The following is a 17,745-nucleotide window of genomic DNA, read 5'->3' on the forward strand; positions in this document are numbered from 1 at the left end:
TTTGGCCAAAGACTAGGGAAAGAGCCCCGCAATGATGGTGGTGGGACATTCCTGACACTGTTAAATTTGTTTCTCAAGGGAAACAACCTTATCTCTAGTTGAATGCTGGATTGTTAGTTCACAGGCCCATCACCTTTTAAATGAATGCAGGAACTTCCTCCTTATTGGTCTCCCAAATTCCATTCTTGTCCTCCTGGAACCTATTCTCAGGAGAAGTCAGAGTGATCTTTTAAAACACATAAGTTCATATCCCACCCTGCTTAAAAGTCTGCCAATAGCATCCCATGATAGCAAGAATAAAATCCAAGCTTTTTCGAGTGGCCTGCAAGGCCTTACCTCTTCCGACCACTGTCTTTTTCTCCAGGCTCATGTTCTAACAGGCTCATGTTCCTCTGCCCTCAGTCCACTCCAGCCACTCTGGACTTCTTGCTCTTCCTCCAGCTTGTTTCCATTTTGAAGCCTTTATACTTGGTAGTCCCACTTCCGAGAATATTCTTCTCCAAGTCTTTGCTGGACTTATTCTTTCCTGTGAGGTTTGTATCACTTAATGTCACTCCCTTAGAGAGTCCCTTTCTGTCTCCAATATCTAAAAGAGCCACTGCCATCCTGTCACTTTCTATCACCTTAGCCTGCTTTATTTTCTTCATAGCACTGAGGAGCCATCTATTCACTTATTCAACCAGGATTTGTATAGCTTGAAATCTGCAAAGAAAAAAAAAATCATTTCCTCTCACTCTCTATAATAATCTCCCTAAAGAACTCTGATTGATGCTGCTTGGGTCATATGCCTAAACTGGGCTAAGTACTTTGCTTAAAGGGATAAAATTATGTGCTTACCCTTGTATTCAGGAAGTATAGAAATGAAATTGATGGCCCCATCATAATCACAGTATGAGGGAGAGGAAGCAGGACAGAAAAAATAAAAAAATAAATAAAACCAGATGTTTGCCATGGTACAGTAAATATACTGTTACTCTGTAGAGGTGATGTAACTTTCCTAGAGGTAGATGATCAGAAGTCACTCAAGGAGCACTTAATGACTTTTGATATGAACATGGCAATTTATAGTCAGTATTCTCCACTTTTATTTTTGGGTACTATCAAAAAGAAAACAAGCAAAATTAAATATAAAAGCTTACATTTCATTTTTGATAACAGTTGGAGTCAGAAAATTTCTAAAGCTTGCCAAAGTGGTAGTGTTTACACAGAAGCTGTAGAGAAGGAAGTGGAGAACAGTGCAGAGTCAGAACATGATGGTGGCAGATTTCTGAATGCATATCTGAAATAGTGTTCACCAAATAACTTCATGAAGGGGACAGTTACACATGAGGGTCAAAATGCTTGCCTGTGTCTTCAAAAGAGGGTACAGAAACAGGAGTGAGCTAGTTAAAAGCAGAAACTACCATTTCTCATCCCTCACCACAGAGAATGATTAAGTCAGAAAAAGAGAAAGATTTACAAAAAAGAATCATACAGAAAGCCATATCTGCATGAAGCAAGTAGGTTTGTAGTAACTGGGGATAAGGCAGGATCTGTGTTATGAAGAAAACAACAACAGAAAACAAACAAACAAATAAAACAGCTACTCTAGAGTGCTACCTTGTCCCACTCCACGTACAGGAAACTCTTATTATAACAGGGCCACAAACACTGAATTTATATAATAATCTAAAAAAATAAGAAGTAATTAGCACACGTCTATGCAGAGAAGCCAAAAAATAAAGGAGGAAACAAGCAAAAAATTCTAGTAACAAACCACTTGCCAGGTTAAAAAAAATGTTGTCATGGAACAGACTAAATTTTAAACAAATATTTTGCTATAGAAATTTTTTAAGTGAATGAGGACAAAACAGAAGAGCAAGAATTTGGGGAATAGAAGAGAAATAATAGTAGCAGTTAAAGTAGCATAATTCAATATGAACATAGGAAAAATAAAAGCAACAACAAATGAGGAAGGAGTTGGAAGGACCTCAAAAGTGAATAAAGGGCTTCCCTGGTGGCACAGTGGTTAAGAATCCGCCTGCCAATGCAGGGGACATGGGTTCAAGCTCTGCTCCAGGAGGATCCCATATGCCGAGGAGCAACTAAGCCTGTGCACCACAGCTACTGAGCCTATGCTCTGGAGCCTGCGAGCCACAACTACTGAAGCCCGCATGCCACAACTACTGAAGCCCACAGGCCTGGAGCCCGTGCTCTGCAACAAGAGAAGCCACCACAATGGGGAGCCCGCATACTGCAATGAAGAGTAGCCCCCACTCACCACGACTAGAGAAAGCTCACATGCATCAATAAAGACCCAACTCAGCCAAAAATAAATAAATAAATTTATTTTTCAAAAAAGTGAATAAACATTGGAGAAAAAACAGTAATGGACACATAAGAGAAATGAAAAAAATAAACGAAATACAATTGAAATAGTTAAAAAGAATTAGAGAGAAAATGTTGGTAATAGAAAATAGGAAAAGGAAATATACCATGTGCATAATTGGAGTCTACAAAAGAGGTAAAATGGAATAGATCAAATATTGAAAGATACAATTCAAGAAAACATTTCTAAAATAAAAAGCACTTGAATATAAATATAAAGGGCAGGTCAGCTATTATAGATATTCAACACCTGAATATTTTTAGTAAAGTTACTAGACTTAAAAAAATCCTTTGTGCAACTGGGAAAAGATATCACTCAAATGGGAGAAAAACAAATCATTCTTCTCTCATAGATCTTAACAGCAATATTTAATGTCAGAAGTCACATGATGTATGTATATCAAATACTAAACCATGAAAATAGAGAATCCATCTTATTTTCAAGTGTCCATAAACCTTTCACAGACATCAATCATACTGGACAAGAAAGAAAATCTTAGTATACTCTGAAAATTAATACAGAAAACATTCCCTGATCACAATGCAGTGAAACTAGAAATTGACAAAAGCAACAAGAAAATGCACCCACCCAGGAAATTAGAAAGTTCTTAGCAACAACTTACTCAAAGAGAAAATTTAAAGATAAACATACCTTTATGACAAAGCCTAATAAGGACTATCCCTGTATTACTTTTTGCATTGCATAATAAATTATCACAAATTTAGCAGCCTGAAAAAGCACACATTTACAATCTCATATTTTCCATGGGTCAGGAGCCCAGGCATGGCTTAATGGGGTTCTCTGCCATAAACATATCATCTACAATGCATTCTTAAATGGATGCCTGATTAGGGAAAAATCTGTTTCCAAGATCATTTAGGTTTTTGGCAGAATTCACTTCTTTGTGGCTGTAGAATTCATGGCAATTTGCCTTTACAAAGCCATCAATAGAAGAAAAGACTCTAAAAAAATTTGTCAGCAAGATGGGGATTTATTTAAGGTAATGTAAATATGAGAGTTATATCCCATCACCTTTGCCTTATTCTGTTGGTTAGAAGCAGGTCATGTATCCATCCCACAATCAAGGGAAGTTAAGCATACAAGGATATCAACACTGGAAGTTCACTTAAAGTCTGTCTACTATATCCTCTGACAGAAAACTGTATGGCTCTCTCATATATGAATGTCACTGTAAAACTTTTGAATAAAATATTGACAAAAATAATATTGCAACATCCTAAAAGAAGAGAACATTATAATCTAGTGAAAATAACTCCAGAAATGCAAGGATGGTTCAATAATGTAAATCTATCATTGATATTATAATACATTGTATTCATTGATCTAAAAGAGAAAAATATTATTTCCATAGATTCTGGAAACATATTTAACATAATTCAATATCCACTCTTATTTAAAAAAAAAAAAAACCTCAAGGTCTTAGTTAACATAACTTAATTGCTCCTTAACATGAGGGAGTATATCTTATGTAATAGCCAGCTAGATGATTCCCTCTAAATTAGGAAGAAGAAAGTACACTACAATTATTCAAAATTGTATTGGAGGTACCAGCCAATGTGAGTAAAATAGAGAAAGAAACCAGAGACATAAAAACTGGAAAGGAAGAAATAAAATGATTACCTTTTGTAAATGATATAAATATGTACCTGGAATGCCTAAGAGAGTTGACTGAAAGCTATTACAAACGATAATAGAATCCAGTTAGATAACAGGGTAGAAAATAAATATAAACCAAGACCAAGCTCAACTCTTACATAAATAACATGAATATGGCCCCTTTCTTTTGTTCTTGTGATTCAAGACTCAAGCTACTAGTGTTCCACCCTCTTCAAGCACCAGCATCTCAATCTCACTCCATGACTTTAAAGACTTTCCTTTGGTTCTCCACACTTGATGGTAGTTACCATAATGCTGCATGTTCAAGACCACACTGTTTATGACATCATATCTCTGTTCTCTCAAACCAAGGCCTGCAATTCAATTCCCTCAGGAAGACATCTCTGATTATGCTCAGCACATTCTCTGCATGCCACTATTCTGCATGCCTGTGGCACCTGTGGCAGCAGTTTGTTGTGTCCTAATTTGTGTTTCCTTATATGTTGCTTGCTAAGTGTTAAGTGGTGTATGCTTTTTTTGCCCGAATCAAGATTTCGAGAATCTTATCTCTTCTATCTCCCACCATCCAGAGCCCCTAGCTATAGTAGTCTATACCAAAGTATTCAATAAATAATTCTTTTAAATTTTTAATCAGTTTTAAATATATGGAACATATTTCCATGGTTCAGACATTTTAAAAGATATAAAGTCATATAGTGAAGAGTCCTTCTTCCATCCTGTTTTCTATCTTCTCAGCTCCTATAACCTCCTAGGCAACATCTATCACTATTTTCTTGTTTATTTTTCCAGAAAAATTTTATGCCCGTGTAAGCCAATAGCTATAACTCCTCTCTTTTCTTATCTTTTTTATATAAATGGTAACACAATATATTCATTTCTCTCAACCTTGCTTTATACCTAAATGGTATATTCCAAATATCTTTCCCTTAATATATAGAGGGCTTCTTTAATTTTTAAATTACGCATTTCATTATTAGTATATACTATCATTTACCTAACAACTACACTATTAGTAGACATTTATGTTGATTCCAATCTCTTCCTATTACTAATAGTGCCTTCCAATTGGCATAGTAGATAGACATAGATTTGTATTAAAATTATAGATAGATAGATAGATAGATAGATTCACGATGAAATTATAAAGTCATGGCCTAGAATTACCTTGGCTCTCTAAGATAACTTTTCATATTAGTGTTCTAATTCATAATGTGTTCCTGGAGAAAGTCTCACTAAAGGCTCTCTCCCGTATTCCCCACCCCTGCTTGCACTTCAATTGTAATAGGGAAACAACAATTTTCAACAAGGAGGGGAATCACTCAAGGGGAGAACTAGCTTTATTCCCTTAATTCAGGATTGTGAAAATAGATAAGATAGGGGAATTCCCTGGTGGCACAGTGGTTAAGAATCTGCCTGCCAATGCAGGGGGCACAGGTTCGAGCCCTGGTCAGGGAAGATCCAACATGCCGCGGAGCAACTAAGCCCATGTGCCACAACTACTGAGCCTGTGCTCTAGAGCCTGTGAGACACAACTACTGAGCCTGTGCTCTACAGCCCGCGAGCTACAACTACTGAGCCCACGTACCACAATGAATGAAGTCCACACGCCTAGAGCCTGTGCTCTGCAACAGGAGAAGCCACCACAGTGAGAAGCCCATGCACCGCAACGAAGAATAGCTCCCACTCACTGCAAGTAGAGAAGGCCTGCGCACAGCAACGAAGACCCAACGCAACCAAAAATAAATTTAAAAATTTATTAAAAAATAAAAAAGATAAGGTAGCTGATTTCATCTCTTCCTATAAAAACTTCTTCAGCAAGGATGATATTTCTGGACACTTAGGCAGATGATTCATGTGCACTGAGGCAATCAAAATAACTACAGTTGTGGACCATATATCATCATATTGATTAAGAGCTTGGACTTTGGGAGAGAATGGATACATGTATATGTATGGTTGAGTTGCTTTGCTATGCAACTGAAACTATCACAACAGTGTTAATTGGATATACTCCAATATAAAATAAAAAGTTAAAAAAAGAAAAGAGCTTGGACTTTGAAACCAGACTAATTCCACCTCTGACTTCGGGCAACTTATCAACTTATTTGCATGGCAGATGAGTGCATCTGTAAAATGTGGATAATAATAGTCCTTATCCAGTATTTGAGAGCCACATTATATGTGTTAGTTATTATTATTCTTTCTTAGTAAACTTTAGCAAATATGTACTCATCATTCATAATAAAAGCAAAATGCTTCCATTCTGCCTTCAGCCCCATAGAAGACACAGTTGAAGCAGACATGCTTAGAGTTTGCTCACATTGATGCCTAGAGCTATCAAACTTGATTAGGACCTATGAACCATTTGGGCAAGCTCACCAACCAGAAAGTGACATTTGCACCAACCAGGTTTTGCACAACGTTCATTTCTATATGCAGGCATAGGCAGAGGCTTACATTTATGTGTTTCGCTAGACTCCTGATTGTTCTATTTACACATAGTGATCTGCAACTTACTTGCTTCACTGTAATCCTCCCTAAGGATACCATCTAAGCTGTGGGATTGCTTCAGCACAGAGAGTGATAAAGCAACAAAGTCACCAAGAACTATTAAAACTGAATTGAGGAGGGGTGGGATAGGGAGGTTGGGAGGGAGGAAGACACAACAGGGAAGAGATATGGGAACATATGTATATGTATAACTGATGCACTTTGTTATAAAGCAGAAACTAACACACCATTGTAAAGTAATTATACTCCAATAAAGATGTAAAATAAATAAATAAAAAATAACTGAATTGAAACTATGGTTTAAAATAATAACAACCAGAAAATTCAAGCAAAGTTAATACATATACATATATGTATATATCCCTCACTGTGCTCAACAAGGCCCATTGCAGAGCCCCCCCTCCCAATCTCCTCTCAGATCACCAATAACATCGAGCCCATTATACAACTAACCTTTCCCTGGGAGTCTGAAGCTAAAATTAGAGACAGGACTGAGGCCACTGCTGCTGGTAATGATTACATGTTAATATTGATTTATTTCATTGACTGGTTACTGCACATCAATATAATGGTAGATAGATGGCATCTGTGCTGAAGCTAATAACTTTTAGATTTATTTATTTGTTCTCTGCAGAACTTCTTAGGAAACAAATCCCTCTTAACCCCCAAATAAAGTACAGTTTCTCAAATACAAATGCAATATGTGCTACCTTCCCTAATATACTTTTAAAACTGACTCTGAAGCATAGAAGGGAGTTTAACAACTCTGAGTGAAAGACTGAACAAATGTAGCTCTAAGACCTAGGATTCTGACACACAGAATTTTCCATTTCTCGTTTCCAAAATGAAACTTTTATAAAGAAAACAAAAACGCTTCCTCTGCATGGGCTGTCTATTGGCATCTTGGGACCATTTCCACACCCTTCTTTGTTCTTTCCTGTAGTGCAGGAGCTGAAGGCCTGAAAACCACATTTCCCAGATGTCCTTGCCACCAGGCTCCCGTTTAAGGTCTGGGAATTGAGGTCCCTGTATGAGATTTGCCTGGGAAAGAGAGGAAGAACCATCACTGCTCGGTCGTGGCCAGAAGGCATATGGACTTAGCAGAGGGCCAGGAGACATTGTGAGGATTTTGCCAGCATTTCTTGGAAACCACCTACTTGAGGGCTACAGGCAGTGAAGTCATCAGCGGGTCATCTCCCTGAGATGCCCAACCTTCCTGATTTCCTGAACATTAGCAGCCTTTGTGCAATCCACTCTTCCATTGGTTTTGTAAATCTCTGATCATTATATTAAATCCCTTCCCAATTGAACATCCTAGAGCAGTTTCTACTTTCCTTTCTAAATTCTCACTGATGCATTGTTGGTACCAAATGTAAAAGCCAGCAGAGTCTTTTCCAGACTTTGGGCTGCAGCAACATTTCTTGCCTCACTTTAAGCATGTCTTCCTGTCCCCTGTGGTTTTACTCCTGAGAGATGGCCAACGGAATGGGAGTGCCGCCCAGGTGTGCCCCTCTTGCCTGATGCTGACCAACCTCCCAAAGGTGATTCTCCTTTCTTTTCCCACCAAGAAACTGAATGGAGCCGGCTCCTGAAGGAGGGCAGAAACCAGGAGGAAGAAAGTGCCCTTCTAATCAACTCTGGAGCAGAGTCCTGAATTCGGTCTTCTCGCCCATGCAAGCCTCACCAGCATGGGGAAAGTAATATTTTATTGTGAGAAGCCACTGAAATGTAGAGATTGTTCCAGCAACTGCCTTCTTCGGTTAGTACACAGTCTTTGAAAGCAGAAACTATATTCTACAACTTTTGTGTTTCCCATGAAGCCAAACATACATCTACGGAGAGAATAAACAGTCAATAAATGCTTGCTTTATGAATGAAGAGAAAAAGAGAGGAGGATAAATATATTTAAATAAGGGCAACTTAATAATTGGGTGATCACTGGAGGATGTAAGCTCTAATATACGCTAGTGATCATTACATCCATGTGTTTGAATGACAAAAATGTGCTAGCCTTCCAGGCTGTGCTGAGGGCAAATGTTGGTTAATGTAACATAGAGGTTAAAAGCATGGATACTGAGTTCAGATTTGCTCTCCCATTTACTAGCTGATTATCTTGAAAAAAATACCTAAACTTCGGGGTTTGAGTTTCTTCATCCACCCGTTTCATCTGGGGATGATAATCAGAGTGTAACTGTTGTGTAGGGTTGTTGTGTGGGTTCATGATCTCACACGTGTAGTGTACTGTGAAGGGTGCCTGGTACATCATACTGTATCTGTTAGTATTGAATATAGAAATTTGGAAATGTATTCTAGCTTTTCATGTCTTTGGCAATGAAGCCGCCTTTGATTCTGCTTCTTTTCTTCAATTCTCCTTCATCCTACATTGGTTGTCTTTGGCTGCCATAGATTCCTTTTGCATAGAACTCATAGAAAAAGTCCTCACATCGACAGTTTCCAGATTTCTTCTGGTTTGTGAAAATTCCTAATTTGCTCCCAGGTTGGTTTATCATCTCACACATCATTGTTGCATTCTGAGTACATTAATGTCCCAGTTAACAGTAATTGTCCCTTTTCATTCTCAACAACTTTAAAAATTAGGTTTTATTTTTCTAGTATGATTTTTAAGGACTTTATGAAAATAATTAAGGAATTTTGAGTTTTTAGCCTCAATACACTGAGTGTTGTGCCACGAATCCTTCTTTCTGTTTGTATTTTGTTATGTGATGCCCTGCTTATCGCTTTGCTTTTTACTCTTTCTCTCAATTATACGTTGTGACATTAAGTATCTATAACCTGTTTGCCCACTGTCACATTATTGATCACACCCCTAGTTTTTTGTCCCCTTTAGGTAATTCTGGATGCCAATTCCGTGACTTTTAATGTCATTTGGTTTGCCTGTCCTCTTCCTTTCATTCCTCCCCCCTGCAGGAATTAGAGATAATGAACAGGTCTATTACTCAATATCATGACAATCTGCAATTAAATATCACTTCTCCCTTCATCCCACCCACCCGATACAGTCATATAAAGTCCCAGATGTCAGGAGAGTGGAGGGAAACCCCTCAAGAACATGGTATGCCTCTCCTTCTTACTTTTCAAATAGAGTGATGGACACATACATAGGACCCTTAAGGCAAATGTTATGGCCTTCCTTTTTGATTAGGAAGGATCCTTGGTTGAATTTTGTCATTGTTTATTCCTGATTTCAAAAGAAGAAGAAAGAATAATAGCTCATGAGGAAGAAACCGACATTCAGTATCCTGTATGCAAGGTACTTGGCAGAATTACTTAGTAGACCCTTTACAAGTTATCAATGCTTTCTTAAAAATTATACATTAAATGAGCATTTGTTAAATGTATCTGGGCCTTGCAATGGCTTAGTGCTGCCTTCAAGGGCCCTAGTGTCTGTTAGTAGCTGGGGGAGTTGAGTCACAGAGAAGGGTTGGGGGTGGGTAGGGGTAAGTCTACGGGTACACAGTGGAAGACTTTTTGTGGTACTGGTGTTCATTAAGGCTACCTTAAGTGGAACAAACTAGATCCCAAACAGGGAGCCACTGTGTGGATGCCTCTGACCTCTGCAAGGCTTTAACATCACTGCAGTTTGTTTTCAAATCTCTCCCTGTCATCCCTTTGGCAACACCCTTTTGCCCTCTCTCATCATTCCCCGATGCTCCCCTGCTTCCACTGGTCAATTTCAGCATCCTCCTTGGCTGCACCTGTCCTGACTGGTCCACAAGGCCACATGCTCTAAGTCTCTCTCCCCTCACTTCCCCTCATTCCACACATCAAGCTTTTCTTATCCTCTCAGCTTCTTACTCAATTATAGTTCCTTGAGAAACAGAACTAGATCTCTCTATAGTTTCCTCTGGGCATACAGGCCAGAGATCTCATACAGGGACATGGCACACTACAAGGTACAACATATGTGTGTAGGGAGAAGCGACTTTGACTCTGTCTCTCAGGATCTTGCTGATTTACAGGCTGACTGATAAATTGTTCATGGGTAAAAATGCAATGATGCTTTAGCCTTCTTAGAAAATATTTAAATATTTTTATTAGGAAAGTGAACATGCTCATTTTGAAAACTTTATCAAAGCAGAAGTATATGAAGCTGTGACTCTCTTTTCTTTTAACCCTCTAGCACTCTGCCCAGAGAGACCCATTATTGATATGTGTTCTTCTGAATATGTTATATTCAGAAGATATGAATATGTTATATTCATATTCAGAAGATATGGATATGTTATACAATCACACAAACACATTTATGATATATGAGAAGCTTTACAATAAAGATTTCTATGTACGTATCTATATACCCATCTTTATTTTAACAACTGTGGAAAGGTGAATGACAGTCTTGCCCATATTTTTCAACAGTGAATACTGAACTTGATGTTTCCTTATGACTCAGGCTTATCTACATGAATACCTATCACCATACACCATCCTGTGATGTCTTCCCAAACTGCTGAGTTGGTAAATTTCTTCTTCTAGTAGTGAGAGAGCACTATATTTTTCCTGTGCCTGGTTTTAGCATGTCTCTGACTGCTGCTTCGCTGTCAGGTATTGCTTTTTGTTGCTATTGGTCTGCTTGTTTCTTTCCTCCTAATTTGCCACCCCTGATTTATTAACGTTTGCTAATTTGATTACCAGGCTTGCTAGCAATGTGCATAAAGTGAGGGCAGAGAAATTCTGAAAGAGGACTTCAGAGGGTCTTCTTGAGATGTGTGTACCTTTGGTCATGAGCTCTGTGATTTTAGAATTACCAGCAGAAGAGTTCCATGACAGGCTGCTGACAGATTAGACCAGCCAAGACAACCAAGACCGTCTTAACAAGCGTTCCTAGCACAGGGCTTCGTTCTGAATTGGGGAGTGTCTCTAGCTGGCAGAGACACAAAGAATTCAACTGACCGGAAAAAAAAAACCCAACAACTTACAAAAACAACAACAGAAATATATTTTCTGCCTAATAGCTGCAGGGTTGCTTAAATGTGAAGTCATATGAATTGTGAGAGTAACTAAGAACCATCAGAAGAACCATCATCAGCCTCAACATTCAGACATATTAAATGCAAAAGAAAATACAGGGGTGGGGGCAGAGGGAGAAAGCTCTGTCACTTTGAGTTGCCTCATTTTTTTAATGGAAAAATTGTTACAAATGGGTTCTTCAGCATATGTTATTAATTTCATTATCCTGGCTTCTTGCCAGCTAAGCATCAAGCCCTGGTTTCTGTGATTTCAGTTGCAACTAGTAAAACTCATGTGGGCATTAACAGAAACAGACAAGAGAACTTTTTTTTCCCAAATCAACTCCAAGTGACTATTTTAAAGGCTTTTAGTTTATAAAACGACTTGGAACATTTGTTTTTGTTGATGAGAAAATTATGCTTTCCTAAAATATGGTATTCCCAGCCTATACCAACTTTATTTGAAGAAACTTGAATGAATTATTTATACTTACAGGTAAAAAAATAATTTAAGTAATGTTTTAAAATGTATAATATTTTATAAGTGCTCATATAATTTTTCTTTTTCTTTTTTACTGTACTACATAGTTTTTTAAAATAATAATGAAGACTATGAGAACAGAAATGCTTTTCTTCTAGATGAAATTGTGATTAAGCTTTACAAACAGAACAGTAAATTTAGTATCAAAATTTTACCATGAAGCATCTTTATGTTTTGAGATAATATGAAAATTCATCATTCACACACACACAAAAAGTACACTGGGATTAGCATCTTCCCTCATCTTTAAGCTAACATTTATTGATGTCAATTATAAGTCAGGCATTTTAATAATACCGTTTGCTGTTTATCCAGCATTCATTATGTACCAAGCAATGTAGCAAGTGTTTATGTATAGTTCTTTTTAAGAAATCCCTACAAAACTTTGATCCAGATATTTTCACCCCCAACTGTAAATGAGAAACTAATATCAGAGAGAGTAAGTATGTCTTGCCCAAGGTCACATTGCTAATAAATGCGAATGGGTAGTTCCAATCCATGGGGGCATCTGACTCTAAAAGCCAGAGTAGCCACCTGTCCCAGTTTGCCTGAAACTGAGGAGTTGCATTGGACGAAGGATTTGGGGTCCTGTAACTGGAAAATTCCTAGGTGACCTGAGAGGAGTTGGTTATCCAACTAGAAATTGTCATTCTACCTGCCATGGTGGTCCTTATCTTGGTCGGCTCAGCCCCTCATGTTCTCAGTTCAAAGCCCATCCACTGCCTGAATTTTGCATTAGTACTATTTTTAATCCTAAGCAGTAGTCCTCATACTACTTTACGGTTTTAATGTTTCAAATGCTCCTAAGAACACAGGACACTTGAAATTGATATATCCATTCTACACATACATTCATTCATTTATTCAATAACTATTTATTGAATGCCCTCCAGGTACCAGGCGCAGGCAAACACAACAGAGTCTTATTGTTGTGGAGCATACATTGACCTGAAGGGGGAAAAGATAAGAAACAAATAAGTCTATTTTAATCTGCTGGTGATCGAGTGTGTGAAGCAGGGTGAGGAAAATAGAATTGGTCATGATTTGTTATTTCACATGTTGTAGTCAGGGAAGGTGTGAGTAGTACTGAGGCAGGAGGGAGCTTGGCATGAAGGCCCTGGGGCTAGACCTGAGAAAGTAAAGGGGAGTGTTACATCAGATAAGGCCTCCTTAAGGCTGTGCTAAGAAAATTACTGGGAAGCCATTGGGTGGGAATGTGAAGTCCCTCTTTTTTTCCCTCTCTCCCTTTCTCCATCCAGAAAGGATAAAAACAGACTGCACAATTTGGAAAATGCTTCCCTGAAAGCTCTTACTTTGCAATTTGGCCCTGGTGGTCAGGATCACGTTAAGTGTTAGTACTGGGTACATATAAAGAACTGCAAGGCAATGAAAAAGTATTATGCCTAAAGTCCCATGTTCCTGAATTTTATCATGATTCACAGTGTATGGCTTGAGATTGGTGAAACTCAATCATACAGTTTGAAGATTTCTTGGGACACTAAATCAAATTAGACATCTATTGGCAGTAAGTTCTCTCAGGTTTCTTGGGTCCTATGGTCTTAGTTGTGTGAACATAGCAATAACAATGATGATAGCCACATGAATGCCTTGCATTTCAGTAATGATTTACAGTTCTCAATGCGCTTTTCTTAGCATTATAATTTATTCCTTTCAAAACCCAGTGGGGTAGGCAGGGAGCATATCGACAATACCATCTTATACATGATGAGATTGAGGTCCACAAATTTAAAGTTAGATGACTTGTTGCAAGTCGTATTTGTAGAAGGTAGTGGAGCCGGAATTAAAGCACAGACCTTATTCTTAGTTCAATGGTTCCATGTATGGCCTGCGTGTCATTTTGAAGTGATGACACTATTGGAAAGTGTACACTCAGGGAAAAGTGTCAAGTCGATAAGCACCTGTCTCCGTTGGCGATGTCAATCACCATTTCACTGTAAAGCCAAAGTATCTCAATCCATCCTTCCGCATGGGGTTGGTTTCCATGCTTATCTTGGAAATTCTTTTCATGGTCTGAAAGGTGAGAGGGCAAGTCAGGGCTCTTAATCTCATCGTGTCACTCACCTTCCTTCGGATCATCTTCAGATTCCCATTATCCTTCCTTCCAGAGCATCTATTTAAGTTCCCTGAAAGTGGACCTAAACAGCCCTTTTTTCTCCTATTCCCACACAGGAAAAATGAAAACATTAGATATTTCAAACACGTTGGTCTCTATGGAGAAAAGCATATTATTCTCATTTCCCGCCCCCCCCCAGGATCTCCCCCTTTATCTACATGCTCAAATCTCACTTATCCTTAAAAAAAAAATCTATTTGATTCTCACCCTTTTTCAAATTACTTCCCAATCTCTCTGATTTTCACACCCCTCTTTCTTTCAAAAGTGGTATTCTCTGATTTCTTTCTTCCTCACCCTGTGCTCCCTTTAATCAATCATTAAATATTGTAATTTTTGCTGTTCAGATTGCTTTACTCCTCTCCATCCTTTGAGGCTGTCCAAGTTTCAGCCTTTTTATCTTTTTCGTTGAACTCAGCTTCTCACTGGTACTCCTGTCACCAGTTTCTTCCTCATTTCATCTGTCCTCACATTGCTGCAGAATGATCTTCCCAGTCCAAACAGATTGTGACCGTCTCCATTGCAAAGAAACCTCCTTAACTCTCCATGACCTGCAATATGTAATCTGAATTCCTTAGCTTGGCACTCAAGACTCCTCACAAGCTGATCCAAACCTCCTTTTCAAGCTTTATTTCCTGCCTCAATCATTCTTCCTCCTTTCATGGCTCCATGCAGGTGCAAATGCTCTTCCCTCTGCCTGGTGAATGCTCATTCATCCTCTAACACCCAGCTCAAGGGTCACCAGCTCCCATCCCCCTGTGGGATTCCAAAGTCTTTTGATTATACCCCCTTTCAGCAGTTCTTGCCATATGGCATGACCATGTTTCCTTTTATGTATTCTTTTCCCTGACTATGCTGTGTTGGACTCATTGCCTGGCACACAGTAGGTTCTTCATAAACGTTTCAGTCAATATTGATATGAATAAAGAAATGCATGAATGGAGTGAGTGAACTAGGGAAATGTATTGCATATATATCAGCATATATGCCCTTTGTTCAACACAAGGGAAAAAAAAGGTCAACGTTACAATCAATAACTTACAAGAAAGTGTGTGCTGTGTGTGTGTGTGTATACACATTTGCCCTAGAAACTATTTCCTAAGAGTATTTCAACTACTGTCGCTTTAACAGCTGTCATATATGTAAATATTGCAATAAATTTAAGCTTGCAGTTTTATGGCATGAAAGTGAAAATGAAAAATTCCAGTGAAACACTAGACTGCAGCAGTATCAGAGGCTAAACGTTAAAGATCATATCGCAAGATGTAAAGCCATATAAAGTAGTGAACCTTTTTTGACCTCTGACAAAAATGCACCATTAAGGGACTAGTAACTCATAGTTTTTATAATTAAAAGATAGAAGTATATCATGAACTGTGAATTTTAGTTAATTCTCTATTACAATAAGAGCAATAAAATAAAATATCCAATAATATGTGAATTGTTATTTCGCTCTATTCTTTTGTATTTTCTAGTTTGTCTGTAACAGGCACACATTATTTTAATAATGGGACAACAAAATAAAAAATAGCATACTTACATATCTGTAGGCCAAAGAAAAGTTAAATTAATCAATGGCTAGATGTAATTTTTAGCTTCTTATATTAGATATTTCTTTGTATTTATTATATTGAAAAATTTAACTTTTGTTAAAAGACAATTTGGTCTGTTGTAATTTTGTTTATTTTAAAATTATTTTTATTTGTGAAGGTAACTTTACCACATAGAAAATACAATTATTAAGACTTGTTTCTAGATTCCTTATCTAGATTTCTTTGATCTGCCTTTGGTCTTTAACCTAGGCCACTCTGCCTTGTTATTACAGTTCTGTATTATGTTTTTAATAACCAGAAAAGCTGGTGCCCCATAATTCTTCTTTTTCAAAAATTTCTTTGACTTCTTATCTTTTTATTCTTCTGGATACTTATGAATTTGAGAAATTCTCACTAGGATTTCCACTATGATGAGACTACATTTATAACCTAATTTGAGAAAAACTGCCATCTTCACAACATTAAGGATCTTATCTATCAACATAGAAAGATTACTATTCTTTATTAAAATTAAAGAGTATGGTAAAGAGGTTAAAAGACAAGGTTGGTTAGGTCAGGACTACAGAGGAAATTTTAGATAAATGCCTGATTTCTGGATCCAAGGCCAAAATGCCAATCTCTCCATTGCCCACTCCTATACAATTGAACATTCTCTTTCTTACCACACACATATTCTTCATGATAAAAAAAGATTTTGTCTTCTTTCAACTCTTAATTGTGCATGCTGTAGATTTAGATCACTTGCATAAATTTTTGACTTTGCTTCTATAATATAGTGTGCCTGGAAAATTCATTTTAGCTTTCATTTAAAAGGTAAAGGAAGCATCATATATCTTATAATACAGGAGGGAGATTACCAAAGGGAAAAGGAAAATGATCAAATTAAGGTAATCTCATAACTCTCTTCTTTAAACCGAGGGGTAAACTAAAGTTAAAAGCGTTCAGATTCGCAAGTCAACTCTCCTGTCCTGGATAGTTAAAGGTTGCATGTTCCTCATATAAGGCTGGCTTCTCGAAGGAAACCACAGTGAATCTATTATGTGAGAGCTCTTATTTCAGGATGTTGCTGCTAGAATCCCTTAGAGTTTTTCCTGTAACCTTGAGCTGTCCCTCTAGACGTCATTCACCAATCACACACAACTATATATAATCATACATTACAAAGTAAAACATTTTTAAATTTTCAATTAGATTATTAAATAGTATTTTGTCAAAAATATTTTTAGGAATTCTTCCCTCTAAACTTTATAGTTATTGGTTTTGTTTATGATTGTATGGAACAACTACAATTCTTAAGAGATTTTCAATGAACTGCAGCTTTGGCCATTCTGTCACAGGGCTAGCACAAACATTTGACTGTTGTTTGATTATTTATAAAGGGCTGGACTGCAGTCTGTGAGTTTGTCACTGCATTTTTTCTTTTTTATTGAATGCTTTGGAAATATAAGAACAAAAATAGAGCATGGAAATCAGGGAAAATGTAGTATCTGACGAAAATATGGGAGTTTTAAATCTTACTAGTCCCCAAACATGAATTTACTTATAACCAATTTCCTTCTCATTTGTGCAAAATTACTTCCTGGCCCTTAACTAAAGATTCAACTTTAGGGTATGCTTCACATGGACATAAATACTGGAATTCTTCAGGAAAACAAAATTCTTTCTCAAGTGGGATTAAAATTATATTAATTCATTGGGTAATGACAATCCTCTTTTTTCCTCTACTCTTACAGTAGTGCAATTAATTGCTACTCTTTTAATCTGAGAAATGTTGCCTCCACTTGTTTGATCATATTTTGTGATCACATAGTATAATCTTTGTGCCTGCCTGTCAAATACAGATTACTTAGGGTGTTGTCAGTCCATGTTGAAATGTTGAACTTTAAGAACAATGGTGAGCCAAGGAATGGTTTTAATATATGCAGTTTAGGGCTTCCCTGGTGGCGCAGTGCTTGAGAGTCCGCCTGCCGATGCAGGAGACGCGGGTTCGTGCCCCGTTTCGGGAAGATCCCACATGCCGCGGAGCGGCTGGG

Source organism: Lipotes vexillifer, unplaced genomic scaffold (assembly GCF_000442215.2).
Source record: "Lipotes vexillifer unplaced genomic scaffold, Lipotes_vexillifer_v1.1 scaffold155, whole genome shotgun sequence".
Lineage (NCBI taxonomy): Eukaryota > Metazoa > Chordata > Mammalia > Artiodactyla > Lipotidae > Lipotes > Lipotes vexillifer.